General features: G+C 43.1%; 1 protein-coding gene and 1 long non-coding RNA gene across 2 annotated transcripts in view; one reads left to right on the forward strand and one right to left on the reverse strand.

Moving 5' to 3' along the window:
- The window catches only part of LOC105355327 (NACHT, LRR and PYD domains-containing protein 12-like), a 1,049,862-nt gene that overhangs the window by 43,670 nt on the left and 993,735 nt on the right, over window positions 1–12,457 (forward strand). The gene's annotated exons all lie outside the window — the stretch shown is intronic.
- On the reverse strand, window positions 8,095–9,624 carry LOC110014270. Its single transcript, XR_002289387.2, has 3 exons — window positions 8,900–9,624; window positions 8,416–8,814; window positions 8,095–8,334 (listed from the first exon to the last, which is right to left on the reverse strand). It is a non-coding gene; the product is annotated as an uncharacterized LOC110014270 (long non-coding RNA).

Below are 12,457 nucleotides of genomic sequence, written 5' to 3' on the forward strand. Positions count from 1 at the left end.
CAATGTAAGGGTGGGGTCATCTAAGATAGCACAAGGGTTAATAGAGAAACAACAATGTTCATGGTAAATGGCGTATACTTATATAGCGCTTTCTACCTTCTTTCGAAGGCCCAAAGCGCTTTACAGTCAGACACACATTCACACACTGGCGGCGGCTCCGCTGCCGAACACTGGCGCCAACCTCCCACCAGAGGCAAGGTGGGGTTCAGTGTCTTGCCCAAGGACACTTCCGACACATGGGGGTGCAAGGCGGGAATCCAACCTGCAATCTTATATTCAATCATTCATACAAACATGTTGGTTCTAATTAGTTATGTTTTGCTTCCCTGAACACATCAAATCTTTTTGATGCTTCAAACTAAAAAGGATTTCCCTTCTGACTATTTCTGACAGAGAGAAAGCACAGGTCACGTGATGGTGTGTTTCTATGGAGAGTCAATGTCATCAAAACCAGACTTTTCTGAGATTTCTATTGAGTCCATTTATCTAGAAAGAAAACCTTCAAAACTTGATCAACCAAATATCAAATCCACTGTTCCAACTTTCCGTCTGGTTAGTCTTTCCAAGAAAACCAGGAAGTTTCTGACTTGATGATCAAATGTTTGTCAACAACTGCTTTAGTGAGTCTGGAGAAGAAAGTTGATCTGTTGGGATTTTCTTCTGATCTAGTCTGGACATTAAAACAAAAATTTCATTTTCATTAGAAACATTTTCTGACAGAAATAGTTTCTACTTTATTGAATAAACTGTGGTTTAGAATCAGAGAAATAAAGGTTTTTCATTTTCAGACAACAACAACCTTTAGATGTTCTCATGTTCAAAGTCACGACTGAGCTTTCTCTCTTTTTTTATGTAGCTGCTAATAAATGGTTCAACAACGCCACCTGGGGCCCCTCAGGCCCGGGAAAAGAAGAAAGGCAGGTGCAGGTCCTGCTCCAAACAAAGGCAGAGGCTGTAGTTTACTTTAAAATATAATGTTTTAGATTTCCGTTAGAAACAATGTTGAGAACCCCTTTAATAAAAACCACAATCCTTGATAAAAGTCAGTTAAAATATTCTGGAGGAGGAACTTACCGAGGTGGTAAAAACAACATAAAAACAAAGCAAACACCCTTTTAGTGCATCACTGCACATATGATGGAAACCACACAGCACACTGGGACCCACCACCAGACAGCAGTCCACCACCTCGGCCTCCTACCTCCTGAAACAAGAATAAAATTGAGAATAAAAGCCACACAATTAAAACGGTAAAAAGATAAAAAGGTGATTAGTGTTCAGGGGCGCTGGTAAGCCGCCCAACCACCGCAGACCAGCTGGTGGGAGCCGTCCACAGTCCGGTGAGACGCCACAGCAACGAGAGGTCTCCGTGAGCTGAGCATATCGCTCCGACCGGTTCCGTCGTGGCGGGGCTGAGAACCCGGACAGAAATCACAAATAAAAAACAGTCAACACGTTCCTGAAAAAAAGGAAATAGTTTACAGGAGCCTTAATTGTACCTGACGGAGGAAGGCCAGCTTAACATACCTGTCACTGAGAGGAAGCAGATCTAAGTGAAAAAAAAGACATGTCACGCTTGCAGACTACTGCCGCCAGGCCACAGATGCGCCAAAACCTGGCCGATTGCTCGTGTACAGAGAACTGTGAACACGTGTGCTCGTAAGTTCCCATTCCCAGTTTCAGATTGGAGAATTTTTTTTTTTTGGTAGTCAAAAAAATTTTTTTTTTCCTCTAAACTTTATTAACAAGCCTGGCTTACCTACTTGCTTCCACTTCCTGATGCCTTGATGTATGGCAACAACAAGAGTTCATGTCCAAACAGGGAGGAGGGCTTTTAAAGCGCCGCCACCAAATTAACACGTCTGTTGGCTGTAGCCTCATAATCAACCCAGCTGTTTTAATCGTTGCATGATGAAGAGAAGCAGCTGGTGAGGCAGCAGCAGAAAGTGTGATTACTCAAGCCGACTCTGGTTTGTTTGTTTGTGGGATTGTTTTGCCAGTTCTTCGTCCCTGACTTCCCGCCTCATCTCACTGTGGCCCCGACAACACTTCAACAGGCTGGCGGCGCATCTAAATTATTGTCTGCGGTTCACAAACTTGCATTCCACTGCAGGCATCAAGTTTGTCTGTTGCTGAGCACTTCAGCTTGGACGACTTGGCGCTGTGGGCCCGCGATGGGGTAGGTTGATGATGCTGGTTGTTTTTGATGAAGACAGCTTTTCTCAGTACTGTAAGTACAAGCAAATTTATAAAAGCAAATCTTGTGGGGGTGGGGGGTTGTTTCTCAGGTCCACCTGAGTGATGATGGAGGGATGGTCCTTCTGGCTTCCCTGCTGTGGAACTACTCTGCTCTGCAGCTGGTGGAGCCAGAGGTCCAGGCGCCTCCTCCTGCTTCGCCCCGGCCTGCGGTACAGCGAATCGCTCCTAAGGTGGTTGTGAGGGAGCACCCTGAGTCCCCTCCTCTAACCAACCCTTTTGAGTGGGCTTGCAAGGTAGGGAAGGCTAAGGTAGGCGTCAGCTCATTTCATACAAATGAAATTATTTTTCCCGTTTAAACTTGTCCATGTGTTCAAGGTTAATCCAGCTTCCTGTAAGCCAGACCAGAAGTGGCGTGTGTGGGGCAGGTCTGTGGTACACGGAAGTGGCTAGTTCAAGTGTCTACAAAGATTTCTTTTTTCTTCTTCTCCACAGAAAGCAGGTCAGTTTTACAGAGGAAAAAAAGAAAAAAGCTCAATAGTCTTTAGGAGTGATTTTATTTATGGTCATTTTAAGATGTACATGTTTGTTTGTGTTCCTACTTAAGCTTTTGTTGGTGCTCCTTTAGTAGCAGACATGATTCTTGGGCAAATATGATCAAAATGCTTCCTAAGCCTTAAATTAATGACCAGTGCATTTCTGAATTTGATTTTAGGTGTTCAGGTTCGATTTATGGTTTAATATAGAAAAAGAATATTTGTTTTTTCATTGAAAGTAATGTTTTTTTTCTCTTTTTCTAAAGGACCAGCAGCAGCATGGACGGCCTGCTGCAGGAGGTAAGAAGAGCAGCAAAGGTAAGAGCTGTTCTCCTTTCTGTATCTGTAGTGAGGTTCAGCCAAGTTCAGATCCTGTCATCTCATTTGGTCCCTCGGAATGCTTTAGTGAAGTGGTTCCTGCTCCTGCCAGTTCTAGTGTTGAGGCTGTGTCAGACTGTAGTTCAGTTGGCATGGAGGTTTGTGTAACGTTTGGCTCCTCAGATGATGAGCTGGTAACTTCTGAGGTCCAGGAGCCTGGTCCTGTTCCTGCTGTTGGTACGTTAAAGTTCCCCAGCATCAGATGATCGTTTCACCAGGGCAGTGAGCTGTTTGGGAGCAACAGTGGGCGGCAGTGCATGGCTATATCTTTGGTGGCTGCTGCCAAGCACACTGTTAAAAGTGTGTTTCAGTGGGACAGTTGTGAGTTGGATTCTGTGCTGCTTGCTGGAGATCAGGTTTACTCGGACCTGCAGAGACAGAACAAAATCACTGACTCTGCAGGTTTTCTGAGTGACTGATCTTCCAGGTCAAGTAGTGGTAGATGGAGTGGAGTTAACACCCATTTTTGGAGAAGTTGTTATCAATTCGGGTGAGTTCATTGATGTTGGTGCGTTGGTTCCCCTGAAGGAGGGGTTGGCTAGGATGACGGCACAGTACAACACGTGTCTGCTGACACAGTGTGAGAACACGTGTGCCGTCATTGCTGAGAATGGACGCTCAGCTATTATAGACTCCCATTCTCGCAGTCCTGAGTGAACAAGTGTAGTTTTTTGACTCTGGGTGAAGTTCATGACTCCCTGCAGAGGTTAGTCGAGGGCATTGTGTTGACTCCGTTTGAAATAGTTGGTGAAGTTCTCTTTTCTGCTTCAGAAACGTTTGACCCTTTCTTAGGAAGTCCTGCAGAAAGTAACTCCCCTGATCTCTACAAAGAGAGCCTCTTGACTGACACTTCAGTAGATGTAACTGTAGAAGCTAAAAAGACAGGAACAAAATGAAAAATTGAATTCAAAAGTGATAATGCAGGCCCTTCAGGTGAAAGCCTGAAGAAAGTCAAATTGGATGATTTTGCTGTGGAGGATCAGGAAGTTATTTTTAGTGAGCCTGAGCAGGAAACTTTTTATTTTAACCCTTTAAATCTGAATGTCTGCCAGGCTCTGTGCTCAATGTTGAACATTGAGTTCCAAAATTTTAATGCCCCACCTGCTCCTCCCATTGGTTTGTTAGGGCCCCCCTGCACCAACGAAAGAATTATTGGAGATGGGAACTGTTTCTTCAGGGCCATCTCTCAGGCTGTGAGCGGATCCCAAAACAACCACAGAAAAATTTGGTTAGCCGTTGTAAAGCAATTGGAAACAAACCCCGATCTGTATAGCTGGGTAATTGGGGGCGAGTATTCCTCTGTGGCCGAGTACATCATTAAATCTAGAATGCGTTTCGTTAGTGTTTGGGCCACAGTCGTCGAAATTCAAGCCACAGCTGATTTATTACAGTAGCACTAAATGTTTTTGTCTTGTTTGACGGGAGGTGACGGGAGCAGCGGTCGACAATTATCAGAAAATGCCATTTATATTGAAAATTGTGGTGGTACACATTTTGAAACTGTTGTCTGTGTTAAAGATCCACAACAGGACCGCTGTGCTGGTTGTTGTGCCTCTGCCAACAAACAACCAAAAACATATTACACACGTTCACATGACAAAGATGACATTTGTTTTACAGGCATAAAGACAACTTCCATAACTGACAACCAGAGAAAATTCTGGAAGTTGAACATTCGGAAAAAATACATGAAAGATGAGTTACCGACGGAAAGACAAGTTAATAAATAGGAGGCGACTAGAAGTATCATATTTAAAAAAATGAGGATTACAGAGAAATGTTAAAGTCAAAAGAGAAAACCAAATATAGAGACGATTCCGCTCACAGGACCAAGGTGAAAGCTCAGAGCATTGGCAAATATAAAAAAGATAAAACACAAAAACTTAAATTAAAGACTACAAACCAAAAGCGACACAGGAAGAATCCTGCATTCAGAAAGGGTGTCATAAGTAATGTTAAACAGAAGAAGACTTTTTCAGAAGACTTTTTCAAGAATTCATGCAGGACTTCCTGAAAAAGGTGGAAAAAGGTCCAGAGTTTGTTTGCTGTGTGTGCAACAGACTTCTGTTTCATCACCAGGTTTTGCTGTGTGTCAGGGAGACGTACAACAAATCTGCAAAGATGGCAGAGATTGCAGATGTGTGCATTAGTGAGGACTACCTGCACCGCTGCAACATGGACTGTGAGAGCCCATGTTTGTTTGTAGGGACGGCGAGGAGCGCTCTGTGGATTTGCCACTGCTGCGACTCCAAGTTAAAGAGAGGTCTGACCCCACCTGAGTGGGTCGGTAACAATTTGGAGGTGTGTCCTGTCCCACCTGAGTTGGCGTTTTTAAATAGTTTAGAGCAGCATCTGATTGCACTGCATATACCATTCATGAAGATGCTTGCTCTGCCTACAGGTGGGCAGAATGGTGTTCAGGGCCCAATCACGTGTGTTCCTGCCAACTTGGTGCAAACGACAAATGTGCTGCCTCGGTCAGACATGGAGGGGCCTCTGTTGCGCGTCAAATTAAGGTGTAAACTGACTTACAAAGGTCATTATGAGTATCAATTTGTGGAAACCATGCAGATTAGGCGGGCCTTGCAGTATTTTAAACGCAACAATCAATATTACAAAGACAGAGTTGAATGAAGCTTGGCTCAATGACTTTTGTAAAGAAGAATTGGAAGAAGAAAATAAAAAAAAGAATCAGAAAATCAGGCGGACGAAAAAGATGAAAAAGAGGAAGAGGCCGATGAAGAAGATAAGCTTCTCCATGACAGACAGAATCACTGCATGTTCCAGGGTTTAGCTCTGTTCCCAGTGGACATCGGCCGAGAAGTCCGGCATCAGTAATTTGAGGACATTTTGAATTTGGCCCTGGCAGAAGGAAACAATCCGGTCCGACTTTTGACTAATCGAGAAAATGAAGCTAAATTTTTTCCTGTCATCTTTCCCGATGGTAAAAACGTTTACCACAAAAACAGAAAGTTCAAATTGACTCTCTCGCGTTACTTCAACAACAGGATCCTCCATGCTGACGGTAGGTTTGCACAGAACGTGGAGTACATCTTTTTTGCACAGTACATGTCGGAGGTAGAGAAAGTTGTTTCTAGTGTGTCTGTGGCTCTCAGAAAAGAAAAATCAGGAAGTACATCTGAAGGTGTAAGTGCTGATGCACGTACTGAGAAAGCCCTAAAGAAGCTGCTGGAAGCAGATCAGGGCTTTTGTTTTCTCCGGCCTATTCGAGGCACTCCGGCAGTCTGGCAGGCAACACAGAAGGACCTGTTGGCCTGTGTTCGTCAGCTAGGTATTCCAACGTGGTTCTGTTCGTTCTCTGCTGCCGACATGCGTTTGAAAAATCGCCTCGACACTGTGTGAAGACAAGAGGGGAGAACCCAGACAGCTGACCAGTTGGATTGGGCAGAAAGATGTGAATTGTTGCGCAGGAACAGCGTCACAGCAGCACGCAAGTTTGACTTCCAGTGGCACTGTTTCCTGAGGGTGGTTCTGATGTCTCCAGTAATCCAATCGGAAAAATCATCAATTTCTTCTACAGGATTGAGTTCCAGCAGCGTGGGTCACCTCACGTGCATGTTCTGTTTTGGATTGAGGGGGCTCCACGAATAGGGAAAAAGGAAGAGAAGGACGCAGCGTTTATCGCCAAACATGTCACCTGCAACATTACTCGAGATGGCGAACTTTTGAAGGAAATTGTTCTGGCTGTCCAGCAGCATTATAAGAACCACACAAAGTTGTGTAAGAAGGGGGGGGGCAAATGTCGCTTCAACTTTCTTAAGACAGCATCTGGCCGAACATTTGTTATCGATGACAAAAAGATTCAGAGGCCCCAAATATACGGACCCAAAGGTCAAGGCCGGCCAAGAATCCAAATAGAATGCATCTGCATCATAGTAACCCACATTGAATTCTACACAGAGGGGGGGTATCCAAAATATATTTATGTGAAATTTGATGATGAGGAAATTGGAAAAACCTCCAGCCCAGCTGAATAACCAACATGGATGAAGCGTCGCTCACTTCTAACCTCCTGGTGAGTCACACTGTGGAGAACAGGATAGGATACGTAGGAAACGTACAAAGGGGCAGGAAGAGTCTGATTAATATTGTTGTGGAGCGGCAGCGCCGGGCGAGTTACACCACAGTTTGTGAGCAGCAGCAACGAGACAGACTAACTGACAAAAGGGAACCTGACGTGTTTGTTAGAAATTTAGTCCAGCTGTTCATTTCAGATACAGAAGATGAGGACTTTGAAGAATTTTTATGTTAGTTTTTAGTTTTGACTAAAGTAAAAAAAAAAAAAAAAAAAATCAAAACCAACTCAGATTTGCTTGCGCTGTTTTTTTTTAAACACACCGAGTGTTTGTTTGTGTGTGTGCTTAAGCCAGCCAGGGTTTTCGCTAGTGCATATGTGGGAAAGTAGAGACACACTGCTCAAGCCTGTGTGTGTGTGTTTGTTTGTGCTAAAGGCAGCGCTGTCTTTGCTAGCAGTGTGTAAGAAGAAGGAAGGGAGACGCCACACTGGCTCATCTGACTGGTGGGGGCCGCCACCACCTTCCACCATTCCTGGGGGTACCTCATGACAGTGCACCCCCCATGACCCAAGTGACTTAGTGATGATAGTGGATAATTGTAACTTTATACAAATGTGGCTAAAATAGCAATCAACATCATGCACCGTCTCAGAACACATTACTAAAGATGCCAACTATGGCAGTTATGCTAATCTGGCTAAAAGTGCTAGCATTGCAATCAGCATCATCAAGTGACTCAGAAAAACACAACTTAAGACGATCATAATGGTAACAGAATGTGATAAGTTGATAGAAAATCCACTTTTTTCAAAATGGCGGATTTTCTGTTGATTTTATCGACAAAGAAACAATTTAATCTTTTGGTCACTTATGGATAATAAATCCACGTCAGCTTCAGACAAATTTTAACAAGTAGACTTTTTGATCTTAGAGCAACTGAGATTCTTTGCTGACCACGCCCACATTCCCTATATGTTCGTATCCAATGTGAAGAGGATCCACTCAGATGGGACATGGAGTGAACCCACACACAAAGGAAAAGAAGATGGGACTTCCGTCAATGTGTCGTTCCGGATTAGTTCTGGACCGGACCGTCTCCTCCTCTCAGCCATGGACGCATGCAGAAGAAGATCCTCCAATGTGGGCCTGGTCCCTGGGAAAGGAGCCAAACACTTTTCCATGAAGTCCTGTGAAGAAAAAGAGAAAAAGGATGAAGCTGACAGATGCAGGGATCCATCCAGTCATCCAAGTGAAGAAGGTTTTCTTACCTCCAGAGAGCTCACAAAAACAAAAACAGCTCCAATCAAATGGGCTTGTTTGGAAAAGACATCCTTGGAGAAGTTCCGCTTGGCGTTGGGAGGCCAAACTCCCCAAACTGCACCAAAAGGAGAAGCTAAGCAAAGACACCGTCATACCGGACCTATACAGGCCATCGGCCGGTGCCCCCACAAAACTTCCCCACCAGGTATGAAGTCCACATACAGAAGATTTCTTCTTTAGATCTTCTTTTGTTTTCTATAAATTATTGAATTTTCTTTTTCTTCAAGTCTCCAGTTTTCAAGGATGGATGGTGTCATTCTTGCAGCTATGGATTGAGAAGAAGCTCCTCCACTGTGGGCCTGACATGCAGGAGCAAACTCAGCATTTTCCCAGGAATTCTTGGCAAACTGTGAAGAAGAGGAGAAAAAGGATGAAGCTGAAAGATGAAGGGATCCATGCTCTCAGTTAAGTCGAGACGGTTTTCTTTTTTACCTCTAGACAGGTCCGGGCTCATTTGCAATGTCCTCAAAAAAAACCATTAGTATGGAATGGATTGTGGGGGAGGAGGTCAAATGGTCACATATCGTGGGACGCCATAAACGAGGGAACAAACCTAATGGTGGAAACTGGAAAAGTAAATAAGTAAAACAAGTTAAATAAAGCTGGTGTGAAGAGAACGTTTCTGATCTTTTCCCATTTTCTTTACTAGGCGTTATTTATGCATCAACACCAAAGAAAATCCCCAATTCTTTGAAACGGAGGTGAAAATAAGCTGGTTATTCTGTCCTTTGAATTTTAAAGACTTGCGGCATTTTTATAATAATGTAGGACATATAGAAAGAAAATTAAGCTTAAAAGGACATTTCTCACTATTTATTTTTATCGTTGTGAATCAGGAGCAGAGAAGAAAACACAGTTTCACCTAGTCCTATAAAGTGACTGGGTTTTGATTTAGGCACAAAATGGCACGATTCCAACTAAAAGACCACTTGGAATGCTCTTGAAATGGATCAGAAGATGATCTGATTGGGTCTTAAACTCTACTCATTTTTGGTGTCTACGGTGATCTTTTAAACCTAGTAAACTGTTCTGTGCTACAGTTTCATTTGATCCTAGTTTTTATTTTTCCCTGTAAGAGAGAACTGGCCTACCTTTTTTTGACTTTTGTGATGGAGAAGGACGGACATTAGAGCCCTGCGCGGGACTATTTTCTAAATCCCGCTCCCGCCCAACGAATTTCTGACCAATCCCGCCCGCTCCCGCAACGAATGCGTTACACTCCCGCCCGCACCCGCAATATGCATGTCCACTCCCGCCCGCACCCGCAAAACTCTGATAGAGATGCATTGATTTTGTATCGTCTCCAGTCCCGCAGGAAAAAAACAATTATTTGTGTTGATATTATTAAAGAGATTCATGTCCCTCCTCTAGCCCCATCTTTTCACGCATTCCTCTTTTGTGTAATGTGCAACTTAATTATTAAATATATTTTCACAAATCCTGTTGTTCACTGATGGTCACACGTTCCCAGTAGGGGTGTCACGATTCTCCAAATCCTCGATTCGATTGCATTTTCGATTCTAAGGTCACGGTTCGATTCTCGATTTTTACATTTGTTCTTCTTAAACCACAGATTGTCATTTTTTTAAAACTAAACTTTAATGCAATAGAATATCTGACCTTTGTTTGCAATGTACCACACTACACTGTCAAATTTAAAACTTTTATTAACAACATAATGTAATGATAACTTATCTTTAGTCAATTAAAAATTTTAAAATAAACTGCCATCCAGTTTCTCTTTTGTAAGTGCAGCCTTCTTCAAAACAGATGACATTCAAGTTCACAACAAAACAAACAAAAACAATAAAACAGACATGTCCATAGTCTCTGAACAATTAAGTGTCTTAAACTTTTTCTGAACATATAAACATGTACCACACCGATAACTACTTTTTAAACCCTGAGAATGATGACTGTTTTTTTCTATATTTTTTCAAGGTCTGCTCAGACCTTCAATAACTTTCTCTTTTACATTATTGTACATGGAGGGAATCACCGTAGCTGAGAGGTGCGTTCTACTGGGGATTTCGTAGCGGGGCTCTAGCACGCTAATTAAATGCCTAAAACCGCAGTTTTCCACCACCGAAATAGGTCGCATGTCCGCCGCTATGAATACTCCTACCGCACGCCTAACCGCATTTGCACGAGTTGAGTTGCTTGGAAGTTTAATTCCAAATGAAGACGGAAGAGTAGTTTGTGTAGTTTGTATACAGATGAATCTATGTTTTTGTTGTGCCTGCAGAGATGCCCTGCATGTTAGTCGTGCTGCCCTTGAGAGAATACGGTACACGCACATACATAGCGCAGCTTGCAAACCGTTGTTTTTTTGTCAACAACACGAACGTTGTCAACATAACTCACTGGAAATCCAAAATACTTCCACACCAGCGACTTCAGTGAAAGAGGAGGGGATTAAAGTTCCGTCGATGGGTCTCCTGCATCTGCAGTTACCATGCTATCTTTTGAGTGGCTGTTAGAGGAGGTTGACTCACAGCACTTTTTTAAAAAACTTTATTAACAAATAGACTCGCAGCACTTTTTCCACTTGGCAAGTAACCAGACGCAACATGGGGGCATGGCAGGATCGACAATTCCATTTTTTCATTCGAAGTTCGAGACTGACTTGATTTCGATCGATTTCGATTTAAAGTCGAAATCGTGACACCCCTAGTTACCAGATGTTTTTGCCATAGGGAAAGTGGGTGGTCCTCGGCTCAGGGAGGTTCTGATAGTGATGTTTAGCTTCTCTGGTTCTGAAGGTTTTGGAGGAGGTTCTGCCTTCGGTTAAAAGTTTGCGTGTGTCCGCGCCTTCCTGATCCGGCGCAGTGTTGCCAGACAGAGTCACAGCTCTTTCATCCTTGTGCTGCGCCAGAGCACCCCGACTATCGTGTCAACCTATGACGACCGTATTTTGCGCTCCCTTTGTAGGACACACTAAGGAGCGCGGGGAAAACAACTCTCAGCTGCAGAGGATATGAACAGGTGAACAGGTAGAGAGGAAAAGCAGGTAGAGAGGCGGGGAAGGGGCTTTGGCTTCAAACTCTGTCAGAGAGATGGAAACATGGCCGTCACATTAAAACACAGCTTTCACCGTGGGAGTTGAAGAGAGACGTTCTCTGGGACGATCTCATGAACTCAAACATGGAAACATGATAACCGTGCAGAACTCTTCAAAATAATAAACCTGATCTCTCCACGTTCTCCGTGTCTACCATGCATTGCTGCACACAGACACCGCTCCATGCAGGGATCAGACCATAACTTTAGCTGGTAGCGCCTCCCACACGTGACCGCCGTATCAGGCTTTTAAGAAAACAATTTCTAAGAGGCGGGGGCGTTGCACAGCCCCAACAGATTAGATGACAGTGGCCAATGACAGTGGCGTTCACGGAGCTTCAGTACATAAGACTCCAACAGCTGCACAGCCTAACGTAGTCCGCTTTTATATATTCATGAGATATTCATGGCAACACTGATCCCGCGGGGATCAGAGGAAGCCGTTTTTAGCTAAAATTCAACGTTTTTTTAATCAAGGTTGCTATGAAATTTCCCTGTAATTTCATTCTGAGAACCTCTGATATTCAATATCTAAAATCTAATTTTTTTCAACCCTTTGTTTTCCCATTTCTGCCATGTTTCGGCGCTGAACTCCCTCTACAATTTTTAACCTATTTTAACCGTTTAACTATTAAAATGTTCAGCTCTTTCAGCTTATTCTAGCTATGACTTTTGTTCCTTTACCTTTCAAGAGTTTTTTTCCTCTCTTTTTAAGAAGAGATATTTTTAATATGAAGCTTGACTCTTTTAGGGTAATGATATAACTGTCTTTTTTTAAGCTAATATTATTAGATGTATTTTAATGTGTATGGATACTCATTTTAAAATAAGTAGTAACAATTTATTTTAATTTATGTAGTAATAACTGAAGGACATTGCTGGCTAACTTTTCATGTCTTTTTTCATTTTTTTCTCTCATCTCAGAATGGC

The sequence above is a fragment of the Oryzias latipes genome, chromosome 2 (genome assembly GCF_002234675.1).
Source record: "Oryzias latipes chromosome 2, ASM223467v1".
NCBI lineage: Eukaryota > Metazoa > Chordata > Actinopteri > Beloniformes > Adrianichthyidae > Oryzias > Oryzias latipes.